General features: G+C 37.3%; 1 long non-coding RNA gene across 1 annotated transcript; it reads right to left on the bottom strand.

Moving 5' to 3' along the window:
- Positions 1–4,878: 4,878 nt before the first annotated feature.
- On the bottom strand, positions 4,879–21,422 carry LOC115830625. The gene is made up of 4 exons (XR_004026154.1): positions 21,314–21,422; positions 20,819–20,950; positions 12,146–12,307; positions 4,879–5,004 (listed from the first exon to the last, which is right to left on the bottom strand). It is a non-coding gene; the product is annotated as an uncharacterized LOC115830625 (long non-coding RNA).
- Positions 21,423–22,358: the final 936 nt, after the last annotated feature.

Genomic DNA, 22,358 nt, shown 5'->3' on the forward strand with positions numbered 1-22,358 from the left:
TTTTAAAAAATATATCTCCTTATTCTGACTTACACAGACCATTCACGACATGCTTGGACCTTCTGATTCCTCCTGAACATCCCTCTTTCTTAAAAAGCCAGTCATTTTATTCCAGGACTAAATCTGTACAAGATTATTTCTCATATAAAAGTATTTCTCTTTCAGCTTTCTTACAAAAAAACTCTTTATTTTTATAACTTTTTAAACATCTCTCTTATTTTCTGGTTCCTTTCATCTTGTTTTATACATAACCCTTAAATAAGCTTTGAGGCTAGGTGTGGTGGCACACACCTGTAATCCCAGCACTTTGGGAGGCTGAGGCAGGCAGATCACATGAGATAAGGAGTTTGAGACCAGCCTGGCCAACATAGTGAAACCCCGTCTCTATTAAAATACAAAAATTAGCCAAGTGTGGTGGCACACACCTATAATCCCAGCTACTCAGGAGGCTGAGGCAAGAGAATTGCTTGAACCTGGGAGGCAGAGGCTGCAATGAGCTGATATCACACCACTGCACTCCAGCCTAGGGGACAGAGTGAGAATCTGTCTCAGAAAAATAAAAGAGCTTTGAATTAGACAAAAATTGTTCACCTTTTTAAAAAAGGGCATAACTATTTTTTTTAGAAAGAATGTTTTTCTACAAATATATTTTATTGGAAAATGCCCAAATAATGAAATGGCTATTGTTTAATTTAATATAACTTTAGTTTTTAAATTACGACATTTTTCTACAAATATTTATCCCATTTTTACCTACTTATTTTATTTTAATCATTTACCTAGATTATTTATGAAAACTGCCATAGTCATTATTTAAAGTTATGAAACTGCTATTGCAAAATTATAACTGAGACAGTGAAAAAGATTTGATGTAACTGACTCCATCTTGCTTCTAACCTCCAAGCTGTCCTTGTTCATTTCTGGGCAAATTTGGGAGGAACTCGGTTTATAGTTTCACTTTGAAACAAATGTGATAACAGTTCCTTCCCAAAACAAATCTTACTGCCTGCAGACTAGACTGCCTAAAGCCACAAGATTAGCAGTTATGGTAATCTTACTAAATTCAAAATGTAGCTATTTTTATTAAACTAATATCAATGTCTTATTAATTAAAGATTACACAGCAAAGATCATTCTGTCTTGAGCTGTGTTTATAGTTTTATAACCCCTATGCCAAATTTTGACACCTTATAGTATTTAGCAGGGATAAGTATGAAATTGCTTAATTAATAAATGCAAACAAAAATGTATGCTGGCAATTCTTAAGACATTTTCTAATATTATTACACTTTACCAATAATCTTAAAGCTAGCTTAATTATTAAAGATTTTATTTAAGTTGCATAAACTTGAAAAAGCATTTGACTAGTCTTTTCTTTTTTCCACACAAAGTATTTGATTCAAGTGCTTTTATTTTCTTAAGCCAATTAATTAGAGCTTTTAAAAGTATATTTTCAGTACTGAAACATTGTGTACACAACACATAAATGCATAGACATATTAGGCATGCCAATAGAAGTACATCTTAAAGCTTCAGCTTTACAAGTAGCAGGATACATTCTTGGCTGAGTGAAGCAAGACCTGATATGTCAGGTCTTCTGACACCTGAGTGAGGGATTGTGGATCAGTTTATTTAGAAGTAAATGGCCCTTCAAAAACCACTGCTGGGTGTCAACTGAGCTAGGCAAAAATATGTTAATGCTCCTGCAGCATGAAAGAAAAGTTAAACTGTGTTTTGAATACTCCATTTAAGAAGGCAGACAGATATCAAAATTTTAGAAAGGTTTTACTCACAAACCTGTTAAAAGATAAGTTTCATTTTCTTACAAATATTGCTTGTCTGGAATGTTTTATTTCTGTATTAAAATTTTTTTCTCACTTTTTTTCATCTCAAGTTAAACTATGCTTTTTATTTGCATGAACATAGAAATATTATGTCCCTCATACTAGGATAGATCTGATAAAATGAGTGCTCACTTTTTGGTTAACTGAATACATACTTTAATTTACTTGAAATTTCAGTTTTTGGTGTTACCATTACTCAGTATGTCTGGAGCCCAGTGGAGATACAACTAGACTATTGTATAGTGATTACAGCTCAAGATTCACAGACCAGAGGTGAGATTATTAGGAATGTTTGCCACGTAGGTGGCAGATGTTGTGCCCATTTCTCATGAGGATAAAGGATTTTAAAAGAAAGGTTATGTCATGTATTCAAATACATCAGTTAAAATAGCATTTTGTTGAATTAAGTATGAAAATATTTCATTTTCAAACCAATAGTGTATATAATTCTAATGTGTACTTTTTTTAGTGGGGTAAAAGAGCTAAAAGTTTGACATATTCAGATGCAAAAAGAATGGTGTTACAGATATGTTTTATCAAATATTCAGGTTCAATCCCACTAAGGGCCTTGAAATGAACATCAAATTCTATTAGGAATGAATAGGAAACACAAATATGCCTTTACTTTGTGAGGCAAACATTATTTTTCTTAATTATGAAACTAATATGTATCTTTAAAACTGATGTTGAAAAATTATCAAAACAAAAAAACTGACTTACAAGGTCATTATTTATAATTATCTCTCTTCCAAAGGTATTATATATTACCTGTTTTAAAATTAAATTAAGGCCGGGCGCGGTGGCTCACGCTTGTAATCCCAGCACTTTGGGAGGCCGAGGCGGGCGGATCACGAGGTCAGGAGATTGAAACCATGGTGAAACCCCGTCTCTACTAAAAAAAATACAAAAAATTAGCCGGGCATGGTGGGGGGCGCCTGTAGTCCCAGCTACTTGGCGAGGCTGAGGCAGGAGAATGGCGTGAACCCGGGAGGCGGAGCTTGCAGTGAGCGGAGATCGCGCCACTGCACTCCAGCCTGGGTGACAGGGCAAGACTCCGTCTCATAAAAAAAAAAAAAAAAAAAAAATTAAATTAAGGTCGGCTTGCATTAATATGTTTTTATAAACATATTATGTTCAAAATCCATTGAAAAGACTGTAATGTCCTGATTCATAAAGCTAAAAAATGATAAGAAAAACTGGATAGATAACTTGAATGCTTAGAAAAATAATTGGTGTGTAAACTATGTCCAGGAAACACAACTGACACTTTTGAAAGCTTCAGTAATCCTTGGTAGGCTGCAATCCTTTAAGCATTAGGAGGAATTGCGAATAGCTAATCCTTATAACACTTTTTGATTCTCATGTTTGAGGCTTGAGCTATTGGTGTTTCCCTTCAGTTTCAGTCTGAAGTTCATTTGCTTTCTTTCTCCCTTTGAAAGAAGCCATGCAAGTGTCCATTCCAAAGTACTCACCAAAGGCAATAAACATTTTTGGAGATATTATTCTAGAAGAAAAGCAGAGAAAAAAATTATGATCTTTTAAGAGGAGTCAAATAAACTACTTTGCAAAGAGTAAGTGCAAATTATACAAAGTTCAAAATGTCACTTAATGGGAGGGCTGAAAAGTGCTGTGTCACCCCCAAGTGCCATCACCATCCTCAACGCCAATGGCTCTCGACCCTGGCTACACCTTGGAATCACTGGAGCTTTGAAAAGCCCCAATGTTCAGGCGACAATTTATCCCTGTATCACACTCCCTGAGTTCTGTGGAAAGGCTACGTATATCCTTATTTACTAGACTAACAAAAGGTAGCAAAACTAGAAAAAAACTGGACCAGTTAAAGCAGAATCTCTGGAGGGTAGGGCCCAGGAATCTGTAGTTTTAAATGTTCCCTGGGTGATTACAATGTGCACCATTGTACACACATTGCACAATGAAGAACCATTGTTTTAGTTCCTTGAGGATAGAGGCTGTATCTTCAGCTCAGTTATGCTCAATTCAACTCGATGTGGCAAATATTTATGGCATGCTAATTACACATTAGGTATTGTCCTAGGCTGGGGCAAGGAGCAGGAAACAATTCAGACAATGTTTTCTGTTCTTAGGGATCATGCAAGACAGCAAGTAACCACGGGTGAGATGAGTGCGCCAAAAACCAGGGTCAGGTGTGATGGAATGTACCATGTAGGACTTTGACCTAGCTAAGCAATCAGGGCAGCTAAGGATGAATAGGAAATATGTTGAATAGATATAAATAGTAAAGAAAGTACTTTATTTATCAGTAACATAATTTTGTAATAGTGAATCTCTCCTTGTGCTTTCTACTCTGCTACTACTTACAACAAAGGAGTATTTCTTGAGGGTAAGAACTTAAGCTCTGTAATCAAATTGGAAACTTCAGTTTGAAACTTTGTTGCAGCACATATTATTAGTTGTTTAACCCTGCAAAAATTACTGTCTTTAAACCTCAGATTTCCTAAATTGATAAAATTCACACAAAGCTATCAGCACAGTAGCTGGCATGTAGTAGTCACCCCATAAATGCTAAATCTGGAACTGGGTGGAATCCATTAACAAATACCTGGAATTCATAGCATGGGCCTTGTATGAAGTTGCTGGAGCTATTTCGCAAAATAAAATGAAGAACTTGTAAAATACCCTTAATATTTTTCTGGCAACATACTTGTGTTTTTTTGTCCCTTGTTTTCAGAGTAGAGCTCTACACTAATCAAGCTAAATAGTTGACCGAAACCAAAAACATAAAAAGCAAACAAAAAACCCCAAATAATTTGTTACTTGTTTGTGCTGAAACAAAAAATGTGTGTTTTGCAAGACCTAAATAATTGTTAAATTTAGTCAGTGTCTGAAGCAACCAAGACACAGCAATAGTCCGATAGTTATTTTTGCACTATTAAGGTTCTTCCTCTTATCATTAAGTAAATATATAAAGTTGCTTTCTATGCAAAAGAGGTAGCAGTGATTGGACAATTTGTTCACAATAACCAGAATGATAGTGAGGTCATTATTAACTTACTGTTTAAGAATCAATCCGATATATGCAAATTTGGGTATCATTAAATAAACTTGTTCCTCTAAAATAGCATTTAAAATTTTTTTGGCCACATACTCCTGCTCCAGAATTGGTAACAGAAACGGATACCTGGAATAACAATAACAAATAGTGATATCATCAGACTGGTATCTTTTTGCTGTCATCATAGGGCATTGATTGTGAAATTTCACATATGGAACTATAACATACAGCTGTAAACAGTCAAACAAAGGCCAGGTGCAGTGGCTCATGCCTGTAATCCCAGCACTTTGGGAGGCCAAGGTGGCTGGATCACCTGAGGTCAGGAGTTCTAGCCCAGCCTGGCCAACATGGAGAAATGCCATCTCTACTAAAAATACAAAAGTTAACTGGGTGTGGTGGTGGGCACCTGTAATCCTAGCTATTCGGGAGGCTGAGGCAGGAGAATCGCTTGAACCCGGGAGGCAGAGTTTGCAGTGAGCCGAGATCGCGCCCCTGCACTCCAGCCTGGGCAACAGGGTGAGACTCCATCTAAAAATAATAATAATAATAATAATAATAATAAAACAAAAACAAACAAACAAAAACTAGTCAAACAAAATGTAAATCTTAGGAATTGCCTTGTGTTTTCTCTTATGATCAATAATAGGACTAGTGCTAATATATTTAATTTCCTGGAGTAAACTTCCTGCTTTTGTTGATTTTCTGCTGTGTGATGGTCTAAACATATGGAAGTAATTGCTTTTAGATTATTATTATTTTTTTTTGAGACAGAATCTCGCTCTGTCACCCACGCTGGAGTGCAGTGGCACAATCTCGGCTCATTGCAATCTCTGCCTCCCAGGTTCATGCCATTCTCCTGCCTCAGCCTCCTGAGTAGCTGGGACTACAGGTGCCCACCACCATGCTCGGCTAATTTTTTTTGTATTTTTAGTAGAGACGGGGTTTCACTGTGTTAGCCAGGGTGGTCTTGATCTCCTGACCTCGTGATCTGCCTGCCTCAGCCTCCCAAACTGCTGGGATTAGCTTTTAGATTTTTTGCTTCTTTCTTCCCTCTCTGTCCCTCCCAAACATCCCATAGTTGTATACTATTAAGAAGCAAAATTGCAGCCAGGCACAGCCCAATTGCTAATGCCAGCACTTTGGGAGGCTGAGGTGGATGGATCACCTGAGGTCAGGAGTTCAAGACCAGCCTGGCCAACATGGTGAAACCCCATCTCTACTAAAAATACAAAAATTAGCCGGGTGGGGTGGCCCATGCCTGTAATCCCAACTACTTGGGAGGCTGAGGCAGGAGAATCACTTGAACCCAGGAGGTGGAGGTTTCAGTGAGCAGAGATTACCTCACTGCACTCCAGCCTGGGTGACAGAGTGAGACTGTATCTCAAAAAAAAAAAAAAAAAAAAAAAAGCAAAATAGCAAAAATTATCTTACCAAAAAAAAAAATCTCTTGAACATGTGTAATGTATCAGTTTAGGAGTTTAGGTAGATCATTGTTACAACATTAAGCAGAAATAGATGTTTGTGAAATCAATAGTTGAAATGAACCAGAATATAAATAAATATCACATAAGGTATTACTTTGACATTTTATACTTTTGTATTATTCTGCTTAATTAGTTGAACCACACTACCCTCAAAAATTCTGTTTATCTCAGCTTATTTTGGGAATCTGATCAATTTTCTATGACTGAATGTTGACAGTCTTTATATTTTATTCTCCTAAAAGTTTTCCAGAACTATAGCCTAAAGGGCTCTAATGATTATTTAAAAATAGAATCTACAGATCATTGTTTAATTCTCTACCATTTTAGGATTGTGAATCTTTCTTTTTCTGGAGACTGTTTTTTTTATGTTTGTTTATCTAACGACACCAATTTTATATGAGTTATCATTTAACATCACTGACTTCTCTGGCTACCATGCGCCCTTATCCTGGCTGCTCATATTCTTTCTGTGATCTTAACACTTGAGCTTTTAATAAGACTTAGTCACATATTAACAATTCTTACTAATATTATTTTAATAATAATGTTAGAAACAAAGTAAATAGCTTAAAAATGTATATAAGTATACTTACATTAGATATAACTACATATGTACATATACATAAGTTTATTATAAATGTTACTGAGATAAAACATGTATAGTACATGATTTACTACTACTAATAAAATATACATTACATTTTGTTATAAACACCATATAATCAATTACTTTTCACAGAATGCTTTCGTTAATTTTTGTTGAATTCTTGCATCACATATATTCTGTCACACAGATATGACACACTTTGGTTAACCATTCATCGGTTGATGGATATTTAGATTGTTTTTACCTTTCAGCTGTTACGAATAATGCTGCATAAATATTTGTGTACAAGTTTTTTGTGGGGACATGTGTTTTCATTTCTCTTGGATATATACCCAGGAGTGGAATTGCCAGGCCATGTGGTAATTCTATGTTTAACATTTTGAGGAACTATCAAGGTATTTTCCAAAATAGCTGCACCAATTTACAGTACCACCAGCAATGTTCAAGGGTTCCAATTTGTCCATATCCTTACAACACTGTTATTGTCTGTCTTTTTTATTATGCCTCCCAAGTTAATGTGAAGAGTTATTCAGTTTTTAAATAACAGCTTTATTGAGAAATAATTCATATACCATAAAATTCACTGTCTTAAAACATAAAATGTGGTGATTTTTAGTATATTCAGTAAATTGTTCATCGCTATCTAATTCTAGAATATTTTCATCACTCCCCCAAAAAACTTCATACACATTAGCAGTCATTTTCTCCTTGGCCTTTCCTTCAGTCCCTGGCAATCAATAGTCTACTTTCTGTTTTTGTAGATTTGCCTATTCTGGCTATTTCATATAAATGGAATCATACAATATGTGGCTTTTTGTGTTTGGCTTCTTTTACTTAAAATAACATTTTCAAGGTATATTCATGTGGTAGCATGTATCAAATTTCATTGCTTTTTATGGTTGAATAATATTTAGTTGTATCAATATACCACATTTTGTTCATTCATTCATCACTTGATGAACATTTGGGTTGTTTTCACAATTTGGATATTGCTGCTATGAACATTTGTATAAAAGATTTCATTTTCATTTCTCTTAGGTATATGGCTAGGAGTTCAAATATGGTAACTTATTGTTTGGCTTTTTGAAGAACTGTCAAACTGTTTTCCAATGAGGCTGGGCCATTTTATAATTCCATCAGCAATGTATGAGGATTTGAGTTTCTCCACATTCTCATCAACACTTGTTATTATCTGTCTATTTGAGTTTAGCCATCTTAGGGTGTTTGAAGTACTTTCTCATTGTGCTTTTGATTTGCATTTCCCTGATGATTGATGATGGTGAATATCATTTTATGTACACATTGACCACTGACCACTTATATATATATATATATATATTTTTTTTTAATGGAGTCTCACTCTGTAGCCCAGGCTGGAGTGCAGTGGCACAATCTTGACTCATTGCAACCTCCTCCTCCTGGGTTCAAGTGATTCTCATGCCCCAGCCTCCTGAGTAGCTGGGATTACAGGTGTGCACCACCACATCTGGCTGATTTTTGTATTTTTAGTAGAGATGGGGTTTCACTATGTTGGCCAGGCTAGTCTCAAACTCCTGACCTCAGGTGATTCACCCACCTAAGCTTCCCAAAGTGGGATTAGAGGCATTAGCCACCATGCCTGGTCATCTTTATTTGAAGAAATATTTGTTCAGAGCTTTTGCCATTCTTAAAAGTTGGGCTTTTAAAAATTGTTGAGTCATTAGGAATTATTTATATATTCTGGACACAAGTCCCTTATTAGCTCTAAGATTTGCAAAAATCTTTTCTCATTCTTTGAGTTGTATTTTTACTTTGCCGATGTTGTCCTTTGAAGCATAACAGTACTTAATTTTGATGAATCTAGTTTATTTATCTTCTGTTGTTGCTTGTATTTTGATGTCATAGCTAACAGATCATTGCTTAATTCAAGGTCATGGAAATTTACATCATTTTTCTTTAAGAGTTTTATGATTTTATCTCTTACATCTAGCTTTTGGATTTATTTTGAGTTAATTTTTGTATATGATGTAGGGGTTGAGGTTCAACTTCATTATTTTGCATATGGCTATCAAGTTGTCCCAGCACTATTGGAATTGTCTTGACACCCTTGTTGAAAAGCAATTGAGCAAAAATGTAAGAGCTTATTTCTGGACTCTCAGTTCTATTCTGTTGATCTATATATGTCTATCTTTAAGAAAGTTTGACACTGTCTTGATTAGTATAGTTTTATAGTAAGTTTTGAAATGGGGAAGTGTGATTCCATCCAATTCTCTTCTTTTTCAAGATGGCTTTGGCTTTCTGAGTACCTTGCATTTCCACATAAATTTTAGAATCCACTTGTCGAGGCATGCAAAAAAAGCAGCTAGAATTTCAATAGGAATTACATTCAATCTGTAGATCAATTTGGGGAGTATTGGTGTCTTAACAATATTAAGTCTTCCAATCCGTGAATGTGGGATTTATTTTTATTTAAGTTTTCTTTAATTTCTTTTGAAGATGTTTTGTCATTTTCATAGGATAAGTTTTGTACTTTTTTTGTTAAATTTGTGCCTAAGTATTTTATTATTTTTGATGCTATTGTTAAATGGACTTGTTTTACTAATTTCATTTTTGGATTATTCATTTCAGATGTATGGAAACACAAATGAGTCTAGTACATTGATTATGAATATTGATCCTTTGCTGAATTCATTTTGCAGATGTAATTGTGTATGTGTGTGTGTGTGTGCGCACATATGTATTCTTCAGGATTTTCTATATACAAGATCATGTCATCTGAGAATAAAGATAATTTTGCTCCTTTTTTCCAATCTGAATATCTTTTATTTTATATTTTGTCTAAATGTTCTATTGAACAGTAATTGAATCAGAGTGGTGAATATGGATAGCCTTGTCTTGTTCTTGATCTTGTGGGGAAAGCATCCAATCTTTCAGCATTAAACATGATGTTAGCTCTGGCTTTTTCATAGATGCCACTTATCAGGTCGTGGAAGTTCCCTTTTATTTCTACTTTCTTGGTGTTTTTATCTTGAAAGTGTGCTGGATTTTGTCTAACGCTTTTTCTGTGTGTTTTGACATGATCATGCAGCTTTTGTTCTTTCTTCTACTGATATGATGTACTGTATTAAATTCTCTTTAAATATTAACCCAATCTTACATTCCCAGGATAAATCCTCTTTAATCATTATGTATTAATGTGATAGGTTGCTGGATTCAGTTTGCTGGTATTTTATTGAGGATTTTTGTGTTTATGTTCATAATATGTATTGATCTTTGGTTTTATTTTCTTGTGATGTCTCTGTGTAGTTTTAGTATCAAGGTCATCCTGCCCTCATAGAGTGAGTTGGGAAGTGGTCAGTCCTCTTCTATCTTTTTGGAAATTTTTGAAATTTTGGTAGGTATTCTTCTTAAAAAGTTTTATAGAATTTCCCATGAAGCCCTCTGGATCTGGGATTTTTCTTGTGGGAATTTTTTTTAGATTACTAATTTAATATCTTTAAGTCTATTCAGATGTTTTTTCCTTCACGAGTCAGTTTTGTTAGCTTGTGTCTCTCTAGAAGTTATTCCATTTCATCTAAGTTATCTAGTTTCTTGGCACATAATTTTTCGTAATATTTCCTTATGGTCCTTTTCTGTTTTGCAGTGTTACCAGTAGTGAGGTCCTCTTTTTTTATTCCTCATTTTAGTAGTTTGAGACTTCTCTGTTTTTTCTTTCTTGGTCAGTCTAACTAAAGTTTTGTTAATTTTGTTGATCATTAATGTCGTCGGCTTCATTGATTTTTCTTAGTTTTCCACTATTCTTCATTTCTGGTCCTCTTCAGCTCTTCCTGTGGATTTGAGTTACTATCTGGTGTCGTTTACTTACTTCAATATAATTTTGTCCCCACTCACATCCTTTGTGCTGTTATTTTCAAAAATATTACATTTCTATATGTGGCAGGCCAAATAAAACTATTATGTACATTTTATTTATACAATTGTATTTACAATCAATGAAGAGAAGAAAGGAAAGGAAATAGGCATTTATACTGTCTTTTAAAAATTACCTACTTTGTCACCTTTACTGTCACTTTATTTCATGCGGATTCAGATTACTCTCAGCAGTCACTTGTTTTCATCCTGAAGAATTTCCATTCATATTTCTCGTGAGGTGGTATGCTAAACAACAAATTCTCTGTTTCAGTTTGCCTTCCTTTTGCTTTCATTTTTGAAAGAGACTTTTGCTGGATATAAGATTCTTGGTGGGTAATTTTTCCCCAGTACTTTGAATATGTTATACCACTGCCTTTTGACTTTCATTATTTCTGTTGAGGTGTCAGCCATTAGTCACATTTGGGTTCCTTTCTACATGATGAGACTTTTTTTTTTTTTCCTTTTGCTGGTTTCAAGATATAGCTTTGTTTGTGTCTTTTAACATTTAAATTTTAAATGATTGTCTTTGCTAATTTTGACCAGCTTAATATATGTCTCTTTGGGGAGAGCTTTCCCCTATACATTCTGTCAACTCTTGACCACTTGTTTTGGAACTTTCTATTTAATTTTAAAGCTTCACTAGACTCTAAATAGTTTCATTGCCTGTAAGCCAGGTTCTCTGTTGGCTGTCTCCATGCCCCACAAATAAAGTTGATTCATGTCATTTGGATTGTGTCAGTCCCTTTTTTAATGACCGTAATGACTACACTCGTCCTCATATCCAGTTTACACTTTCCAATATACTCACTAACTGGCTCCCTGTGTAAAAGCTCTCATGTCATATTTGCATCCTAGTTTGGACTGTTCTAGATAAATTTAACCTTCATACCAAAATGTTGCTCTGCATTACTTCCCCCCATATATTAATCAATTTTACAAAATATTTTATTTCTGAGGTTATTTATACCTTTATATTCTCTTCAGGAAAAAATTATCTTCTCAATACTACAATATCAAATATTTTCAAAGTTCTCAGTTTTAATTTCTTTTATATTTTAATATACTGATTAGTATTTTAGGTTTAAATTTTTACTATACCATAAACCTCATAACTACATTATTGCCTTTAAATTGAATAAATTTATAAATGTCATACATATTGAAATTTTCTTTTACTAAATTAGTCATTCACATTGTTTCTTCTGTTTTACTCTCCATATTTCAAAACTTCAAAATGATCAGATGATGACATACAGTGGGAGATTATTATAAGAGCAAAGATTACTTTAAGAGTTAACTTACTTGCTTGTACAGCCCTCAAACATTCCAGGGTTGATGAAATGTGGGCACACGATGGTGGTTTTAACTTCAGTTTTCTTTATCATAGTTAATTCAAAAAAGAGAGATTCGGCAAAACCAAAGGCTGCAAATTTACTTGCAGAATAATCTGAAACAAAGTGAGGAACTATTTGTAATAGAGCTTGACAAGTTAATTCTTGGAATTATTTTAAAAATTGAATCTCCTTCCCCTTTCTCTGGCTTGTCCTTGGGGACAAAGTCAGAGTCAAGTTATGTGGCCAAACACTCCACTCCTACATATCCACATTCTACACCCAACAAAAAGATGGAAATCATATCAGTGTTTCCTAACCCAAGAAGACCAAAGCCAATAGGCATATTCTGGTTGTTTTTTTTTTTTTTTTTTAGAAGAGAATATATCTCCTTCCAGAAATAGAAGAGAATGCTGGAATTATAAATAGAGTTCAATATTCCAGAGATTTCCCCTTGGTGCAGGAACAGCTTCTATCTATCTTGGAAGAGTCCTAACTTCTGAGTTCTGTGACACATGGTGAAACAAAGTACTCACCTAACAGTCCATTAATACCAACTACTCCTGCTATACTTGAAATACAAACCAGGTGACCATGGTTAGCTTTAATCATGGCAGGAAGGAAGGCCTTACAAGTCTGGAAGGTATAAATGCATTTTGTCAATATTTCATTTATTAATTACTATATTTGCTTCATAAGTATTTGATGAAATTACTAATTTAACAAATATTTATTTAACACCATAATGTGTTAAATTCTATGGCAGTAGAAAAGTAGGTACCATATAATCATTGTTTTCAATGAGATTAGAGGTTTTTATCTACTACTCTATATTATTTGATTTCTTTTTCTTTTGAGGTAAACTATACTAATTGAATCAAATGAACATTTTATATTTGTGGTTGGCTAAAAATCTTAAAACCTAGTTTTTCTGGTATGCTGAACTTTTCCATGTAGTTTTTAGCAATTTATATTAAAATTTAATTGCATTTACCTTCCTGGCTTTACCCTAAACAAGATTTGCCCTTGCCCTGATGGTTTGGCAGAATGGGAGGAATTGTTTAAGGAAAAGTGAATTTCAGTGCAAGCTAAACACACCCGGGTAAGTAAAGCACTGCCATATCTTAGACCTATTTTTATTTCAGCACTCCTTTTCTCATTCACTATGTAAATCCAAGTTTCTAATATCATTATCTTGTTGGCTGTGTTATTCTACTGGTTCTCTCATAAATGATTTCAACCTAACCTTGACAATGCTCATGATCTGTTTCTATGAGATTTGCAATGTTAACATTGTCAGAATTTGGTATTTATAGTTTTGGAGAGTGCAAAGATGTGCTCACCTACAAGGGGCCAGTAAAACAGAAAGCAGACACTGGATCAAAGAATGACACATTTGTTTTTGAGATATTCTTTATCTCAGTAACCTTGTCCCAGAGCTGCAGAACTAATTGGCAAGTTTCTGCTTAGATGTGAACAATTGGCCTCTTTTGACATCTCCTGTCCAAACACGGTGGCAATTTATACATCTGTGTCTTATAGTTGTAACATCTTTGTCTTTCAAAAATTAAGTTCTTGTTGCATCAGTCATGACTGTAGACTAGTTAGAAATGACAAGAGCTGGTTATTATCTTTCAACACAAAAGTGTGAAAGATCCGGCCAGATGCTCCGAGGACATCTCAGTGACTGTCTGGTAGACCCAGTTAGGTTTAAGGACAGGAAGACTAGATATGGAGGCTCAGCAGTGGCACCACTATTGATATCTAAACGTTTATGAAACTTTCAAGAAAATGAAGCTGAGAAATGGAGTTGAAGGTGAGTGTCAGTGCTACCTTTGTAAGAAATCCCATGGCTGGGGACAGTGAAACTCCCCAGAGTAAGGGAGAGAAAGCAGTGGCCTACAATAGTTTGTCACACAGCTGAACACTGGTGAAATTTAAAAAAACAATGATGACGGTGGGAAGTTACCTGTTCACGGGGATGTAGCCACTTTTAGGAGTTTTGGTTTTTGAGACAGAGTCTCTCTCTGTCACCCAGGCTGGAGTGCAGTGGTGTGATCTCAGCTCACTGCAACCTCTGCCTCCCAGGTTCAAGCCATTCTCGTGACTCAGCCTCCCTAGTAGCTGGGATTACAGGCACGCACCACCACGCCTGGCTTATTTTTGTATTTTTTGCAGAGATGGGGTTTCACCATGTTGGTGAGGCTGGTCTCGAACTCCTGGGCTCAAGTGATCCACCCGCCTCGGCCTCCCAAATTGCTGGGATTACAAGCGTGAGCCACCGTACCCAGCCTAGGAATTCAGTTTTGTTTGCTTTTCTCTATCAACTTTTTTTTTTTTTCTGCACATGTTTCTGTATGTGTATTTACTTTTGGCTGTGGCTGAATTTGTGGCTAGCTTCTCGTGTGTTCAGTTGAGAAAAGTTCTCCCTCCTAGAGGGAAAGGAATAGGTAATGACAAGGGTCTGTTTGAATTTGCAGCCCTATGTACCAGTGGAGCACTTTTTAGGACATTCTAGATGATGAATTGCTCATAGGGACCCATAACTAGTGCTCACTAAATGTATATCTATTATTAAAGGAAAGAAAAAGGAATATAATTAAGTGTTGAGTCAGCAATTAGTTGCCAAAAACGTATTTTTTTTTTTTACCTTTTGTAAAATATTTTTAGTGCCTGAGAAATTAATAGAAAATTACATATGGATCTATGTTTGCACATTACTCCTAATCAAAGTAAATCTGTGAACAAATCGGATTTGTTTACTAAACAGCTATATTCTGTTAATCAGGATTTCCTGATTTTATCACATGTGGGATGTAATAAAAACAAACATCAGATTTGCTTGATTTCATTTTATTGCATTTATGTAAGACTTTTTTTTATGGAAAAGCCAAATTAATAAACTTTCTAAATTTTTCAGTACTGGTTTATGGGTCAGACAGATTATCTTTGTTTCCACAAAACGTTTCTGGTTACAAAGAATACAAATATGCATACAGTTAAATTGAACTACAATGAATGATGACTTTACTATCAAAAAAAGATTGATGTTTTTAAACCTTAGTGTTGCAAGTTGCTTTCACTTAGTTACTGCACTTGCATTACCTTTTATAATTTTTCAATGTCATCCCTTTGACCACCTTTTAATATCACCAGTGATTGTATTGCTCTGTAGTGTAACTTAAATGGCTTGAATATTTTAGGATAATATTAAGTTGGGTAAATTTATGAGAAATTTTTGGTTACCAGTACAATTAAAAAAATTTAAATTCATAGAGAAAAGGTATTGAGTCACTCAGCACCATTTTGACTTGTTTTTTATAAAGCTTCAATTGAGATAGTAAATTCAATGTAGTATACACCTTAACTTTTAATATGATAAAGTTGTTTATATTTTAAAGTGATCATTGAAAGCTAAAAGTGATATAGTTACACAGTGATACATTTTTTGTGTGTGTTTAGCTCATATATGCACATATAAGAGCATATTAAAACTAATGAACAAAAGAAACTTAAGTATGATAAAGATGATGGACCTGGTAGCTTAAAATCTCTTGGAGTATTCCAGTCTGTTGTAAACAAGAGGTATTGGAAGGTTATTTTTGAACTTTGTGTAGTCTGCCCAGAGAGCATGGATTCTTATCTTGTCAAAATATTCTTACGCTGAGCACTTGAGCCCTAATTAACTTTTTGTTAAACCAAATAACCAAAACTTGCCACATCTGAAAGATCTAAAATCCCTTAATAATTATACTGTGATGTGCTGTTAGGTGTATTTAAAAATCAAAACAAAACTATTGTCACTCTGGCTCTTAAGGCAGCCAATTACAGCTATTCCATAGTTTTTGTTTAGAAAAATAAGTCTATAGAGGTGTTTTTGCATTCAAAGTCATCTTTGGTACTTCTTAGGCGACCAAATCACCCATGGTCTGTTCCCTTGGCCTGATTTCATGACACGGCAATTAGCAGCAGCAGGGTCGCTAGAGAAAATGAAGTACATTGGGTATGCTTCACATTTCTTAATTAGCTGAACCCTATTTATGACCTGCCCTGAGAAAATGTGGGGGAAAATTGTCAACTCCAAAAGAGAAACTCAACATTTTCTTGGATGAATTCATTAATACAAATATATTTAACCAGAGATTGCACACTTGCCAGGACAGTTAGAAAGACCCTGAGGATTTGTCAGTGCTCTTGCTATAATAAGTAACCAAATTCTTATAAAATAATTATGTCTTACACCCCAATACCAGTTTCTGTTTTCTTAATTTGGTATTTTTGGTTATTGAAATGAATTAACTAGAGCCATTCAGTTTTGTCATCAGTAGGTGATTTCTAGTCTTCCTCTTCTTGCCTGGAGCCTTCTAGTACTACAAACTGGAAACTGTGCCTTGTCAAGACAGCCCAGAAGGACACACTCAGAGTCGCAGTGTGGCCTGGACGGTGCCAAGAATCGACTCATTGGAATGGGCTTCCCAGTGTGGGCTGACATTGCCACAGTGAGGAGGCCCCTGCAAGGTCGTGTCTGGAGCTGAGCCAGATCCACAGAACCTGTTTAGTCCAGGAGTAGATGGCTATGTGAAAGCAGGCCCTGACCAGCATCAGGCAGAACAGAATTAATGGTATATGTCTGGGTCACAGCATCAGTGAGGGAAATTTAATGTGGTCAAAGTTCTATTTTCTGATGGGCATGTGAGCAAGCCCTTTTTCCTTCTTGATGTGTTTCCAGTTCTCTCTTCAGGAAGCTAATGCAAAGTGGAATGAAACTTTTTGAATGCTATCTTAATTCAGGGAAAAATATCTTATGGGGATCTTGATTTAGATTATAAACTAAGTGAAGATTTGAAGGAATGTAAGGATGATAATAATTTTAGTACTTGAAATTCAGATAAATGTTTTCACAATAGGTTAAGCTTAGAAAAATGCATGGAATGAAATTTAACTTATCCTAATCATTGTTCATTCATATACAATCAAACTAATTTTACAGATAATATGAAAGCTATTAATTGCCCTTGTGCACAAACCTACTGATGACAGTGTGTAGATTCTATTACAATGACTTACTGAGATCCTTCATCTTTCATGGTGATGTGCCTATCTGTACATGTTCAGTAAGAGCCAGGCCTTCTTTTTGCAGGATATAATGAATAACTTGGTAATGCAACCAGAGCACAGGTGTGCCCCATTTAAGAATAAGTTTAATTTAATCATGTATGACAAGCCTATTCTTTAGGGATGATGGTTGCTGTTCATATATTGAACCAGCTCTCCTCAGGAAATTGAACTGATACCTGCTTTATGGGTCACAAGTCCCCTTCCAGCCTTACAGGTATTAAGGGAGGTCACTTCCTGGCAGACCAGGAGCCTTGACAGGTTTGGGAGACCTCAAGAAAAAAAAGCAAATCTCTCAGTAGAAGAATTGCAGTACAATTTCTCCCCAGAAGTCCTGCAGGCAGCACCCGGTGGAGATATATTTATTAGGTTTGGTCTCATAGCCTTGGAATAGATGAGCTAGTAAGAGCAGTAGAACAAAATTTAAAAAATCTCTCTAATTCTTGAGATGAATCAAGATTCTTTCCATCATCTTCAGATGGAAGTTGATTTCCTGGTTTCAGTGGTTGCTCAGTATCATCTGTCTCTAGGTTTGCTGACACACAACCAGAAGGCTTATGTGTGTTTATTAATAGCTCTTACCACTACCTATGGAGCTGATTCAAGGCAAACAACGGAGCACATACACAACATAAAGATACAAGCTCAGAGGCTACATGAAGCCTAAAGAATGAGAAGGAGCTACTATGTGAGCGAGGAGAAGGAATATTCCTGTTGGAGAGAGAACAGCTTGTGCAAAATCCCTCAGATGGGAAAGAGCTTGATGTTCTCTGGAGTTTAATCAGGATCCTTGGCATGTAGAAAATTAGCAGAAAGTAGCCGGCCGTGGTGGCTCACTCCTGTAATCCCAGCACTTTGGGAGGCCGAGGTGGGCGGATCACAAGGTCAAGAGATCAAGACCATCCTGGCCAACATGGTGAAACCCCGTCTCTACTGAAAATACAAAAAATTAGCTGGGCGTAGTGGTGCGCACCTGTAGTCCCAGCTACTTGGGAGGCTGAGGCAGGACAATGGCGTGAACCCGGGAGGCAGAGCTTGCAGTGAGCAGAGATTGCACCACTGCACTCCAGCCTTGGTGAAAGAGCACGACTCCATCTCAAAAAAAAAAAAAAAAAAAAAAAGTTGGCAGAAAGTGGAGAGAATGAGAGGTGAGGGACAGATAAGGGAGGCCATGACAGGCAACTGTGTGTTATTCTAAGTGCATTTGGAAGTCTCAATATTTTTGAGCTGTGGAGTGAGATGATTATTGATGAATCTGTTGAAAAGGTCACCTTGCTCCCATATAAAGATGGGTTGGGCTGGGCGTGGTGGCTCACACCTGTAATCCCACTTTGGGAGGCCGAGGCGGGCAGATCACGAGGTCAGGAGGTCAAGAACATCCTGGCTAACACGGTGAAACCCTGTCTCTATTAAAAATACAGAAAATATTAGCCGGGCCTGGGGGCAGGCACCTGTAGTCCCAGCTACTCGGGAGGCTGAGGCAGGAGAATGGCGTGAACCTGGGAGACGGAGACTGCAGTGAGCCGAGATCCCTCCACTGCACTCCAGCCTGGGTGACAGAGCAAAACTCCGTCTCAAAAAAAAAAAAAAAAAGATGGTTTGGAAGGCACAGGGTAGAAGGCCCTGAGGAGCTGTTGGTGAGAGATGAGGATGGCTTGATCCAGGGTCTGGCAGCAGAAAGGAGAGACATGCACTTGGGCATGTTGTGCAGAGACAGCCAAGGTTGCTGGTGTTGAGAGAAGGGGAGGAATCAGGATGATTTATAGATTTGTGATGTGATTGTAATGGATGCACCCCAGCTCCATTTAACAAGATGACATTTCCCCTTTCTGAAGGAAATGTTTGGGGTAGGATGGTACAGGGAAGGAAATCAATGGTTTTCACAAATGTTTCTGGAAAACATATTATATGGCAAGCACTGTGGTAAGTGCTCAAGGAATATTGGTTAAAATAGGTTAGTGGGGGTTCCCATTATCTTCCCAGTGACCACGGAAGAAGACCAAGGAAATAGTTCTGCGTTCCATGGAGAGTAGTATAAAAGTGTAGAGTGGAAAGAGGGAGGAATCAGGAAACATGTAAGGGAAGCCCATTCCAAGGTCCTATTTTTGGAGACACAGAGAACTAGGCCCATACCTGTCCCCACTTCCCCATGCCTCCCAATGCCCTGGTTTCAGCACCTGTTCCTCCCACAGACCCCATTTGCCGCTGATCCCTGTTCATTCCCTGGCAGCATCAAGTATGAACTCTCTTAGTGGAAACATCTCTGGTAACTCTTCTCTCCTTTAGCCTCTACTCACCATCTAGAGTTGCACTGACCAAGGAGGTAGCCTCTAGGCATGTGTGGCTGTTTACATATGCATTTAAGGTTGGGTGTGGTGGCTCACAGCTGTAATTTTAGCACTTAGGGAGGCCAAAGCAGGTGGATCACCTGAGGTCAAGGGTTCGAGACCAGCCTGGCCAACATGGTGAAACCCCATCTCTTTTAAAAATACAAAAATTAGCCGAGCATGGTGGCAGGCACCTGTAGTCCCAGCTACTCAGGAGGCTGAGGCAGGAGAATTGCTTGAACCCAGGAGACAGAAGTTGCAGTGAGCTGAGACTGTGCCACTGCACTCCAGCCTGGGTGACAGAGTGAGACTCTGTCTCAATGAATAAATAAATAAATAAATAAATAAATAAATAAATAAATATGCATTTCAATAGATTATATGATATAAAATTAAAAGTTTAGTGCTTAATCCCATTAACCACACTTCCAGTGCTCAGTAGCCACAGATGACTAGAGGCTTTCATATTGGGAAGCACAGACGAAGGGCATTTCCCCCATCAAAGACAGCTCTACTGGGCAGCATTGTGTAAACCACTTCAGGCCTCAGGAAAGACACTCCTGAGTCATGAATTCACTCATTCTTTTTCTGTAATTTTTCCCTCCTCTATACTTCTTCCTTCTGTAGGCATGGGCCACCATTTACCAGTTGCCTGACCTTGGGGAATTCATTTAAATACTTTGGGCCTCAGTTTCCTTATTTGTAAAATGAGAATGAAAATGGCATCATGGCTGCAAGTACTCAATAAATGGTGGTGATTGTGATTCATCCCCCCCTTAATTCCTCTATTAGAATGCCCAGTCCTGCATGCCCATAAAACACCACTCTAAAAATAGCCCCTGTCTCTGCAAAAGCTCCTTTTGCACTCATGACCAAATTAAATCTGTCTTGTATAATTGCTGTCACTCTCAGTTTGTATTTAGGTGGGAAGATTTCTGACAGCCTAATAAGTCTTGGGAACAAACTGCAGAGGGTACAGGGAAAGAAATTTCTCTGATAGTTTGGAAGGAAACAAGATCAGGAAAAGCACGGCAGATAAACCCTGCAAGGACTGAGACCCCACGTCTTTCAATGGAAAATCCCCAAATGGTATGTTTATAAAGAAATGCATGAACAAGTGTTTATAGGACTGCATGGAATGTTCGTACTCACCAACAAAAGAAAATGATAAAGAAAGAGGTTTACCCAGAAATGAGAGATGGCATTTACAAGAAAGGATTTTTCCACCATGTGATCTGGAATATCGAGGAAGGGCTTTCCCATGACTAAGCTAGCATTGTTAACGAGGATGGTCACGTCACCAACTTCTTTCCTGACCTGGTCAGAGGGAGGCAAGCATTGGTTCAATTGAGGCATTGCATTTTGACATTTATTTTCCCAAGTTGCGATTTTTTTTCTCATTTTCTTCGTGTAGTTTCTTTGAAGCTAGATTTTTTTTTTTTTTTTTTTTTTTTTTTTTTTTTTTTGAGACAGAGTCTCACTCTGTCGCCCAGGCTGGAGTGCAGTGGCGCAATCTCGGCTCACTGCAAGCTCCGCCTCCTGGGCTCACACCATTCTTCTGCCTCAGTCTCCCGAGTAGCTGGGACTACAGGCGCCTGCCACCACGCCCAGCTAATTTTTTGTATTTTTAGTAGAGACGGAGTTTCACCGTGTTAGCCAGGATGGTCTCTGTCTCCTGACCTTGTGATCCGCCTGCCTCTGCCTCCCAAAGTGCTGGGATTACAGACGTGAGCCACCGCGCCTGGTCGAAGCTAGATATTTTTATCTTGCATGTAGAAATTCTTCAGCTTTAAAGTAACTTTATGACAAATTATCTTAAAAAAAAAAAAACAGATTTAGCCAGATTCTGGATTTTTTGTGTGGAGACGACCTGCAGCATATTTTCCTCACCTCCCATTTGTTACCTGACTGCTCGTTCCCGGGTCACTAATGGCAGTGGAGTGTGAGTGACATTGCCTCCCTGCATGTCTCAGGACGGCTCCCTTCAGATGGCCTTCAGGTTTTCCCGCAGCACATCAGCGGGTGTCTGATGCCTACTTCTGTGGGCGTCATCTCCCCTACTTCTCTTTGAGGAGGAAGGCAAGACATTTCTCATCCCCTCAAGCCGTATCAGTTTTCGGCATGAACTCATCCTAAACATGGATGTCTTTGATCTGCTGCCGATGGACTTCCATGTTTCTGTGCTCTTCTATCCAATGGACCCCGTCGAATCGAATTACTGTCTGTGACTGACGTTGCCTTGAGTTCCTCAGCTGTGCTGCTATTGTGCCTCCTAAGTCCTCATCATTTTCCTTCACCCTTCCTTCCTAAATTGCCCACCTCATCTGCCTGCACAAACCCCAATATACCACAAGTGCTGATCAGAGAAGAGTATGCTCCAGGAAACATCTGAGGGACTGGTTTCCTCTCTTCACCGTTTTGACTCACATTATTATGACTTTGTAGGTGACATTGAGAAAGCTGACCCAATGGCAAACCGTGAAGTATGTTTAAACAGCAATTAAAACTTTCCTCCCCTGAACTGGATCTCTCAGTTGATACAACCATCTGTTTCTTTGTTTCTAAACAAAGAGCACTACCTGCCCTGACTTTGTTTTCTAATTCCTGGTCCATGCACTGCTAGTTGAGCCTGCCAGATAACACGATTTGGAAAATAAGGTCAATATTGCTGCTGATGTAGTAGATTGGAATGAGCTAGGAAAGGAATAGTTAATACTGCTGAGCT

The sequence above is a fragment of the Nomascus leucogenys genome, chromosome 16 (assembly GCF_006542625.1).
Source record: "Nomascus leucogenys isolate Asia chromosome 16, Asia_NLE_v1, whole genome shotgun sequence".
In the NCBI taxonomy this organism is placed as follows: Eukaryota; Metazoa; Chordata; class Mammalia; order Primates; family Hylobatidae; genus Nomascus; species Nomascus leucogenys.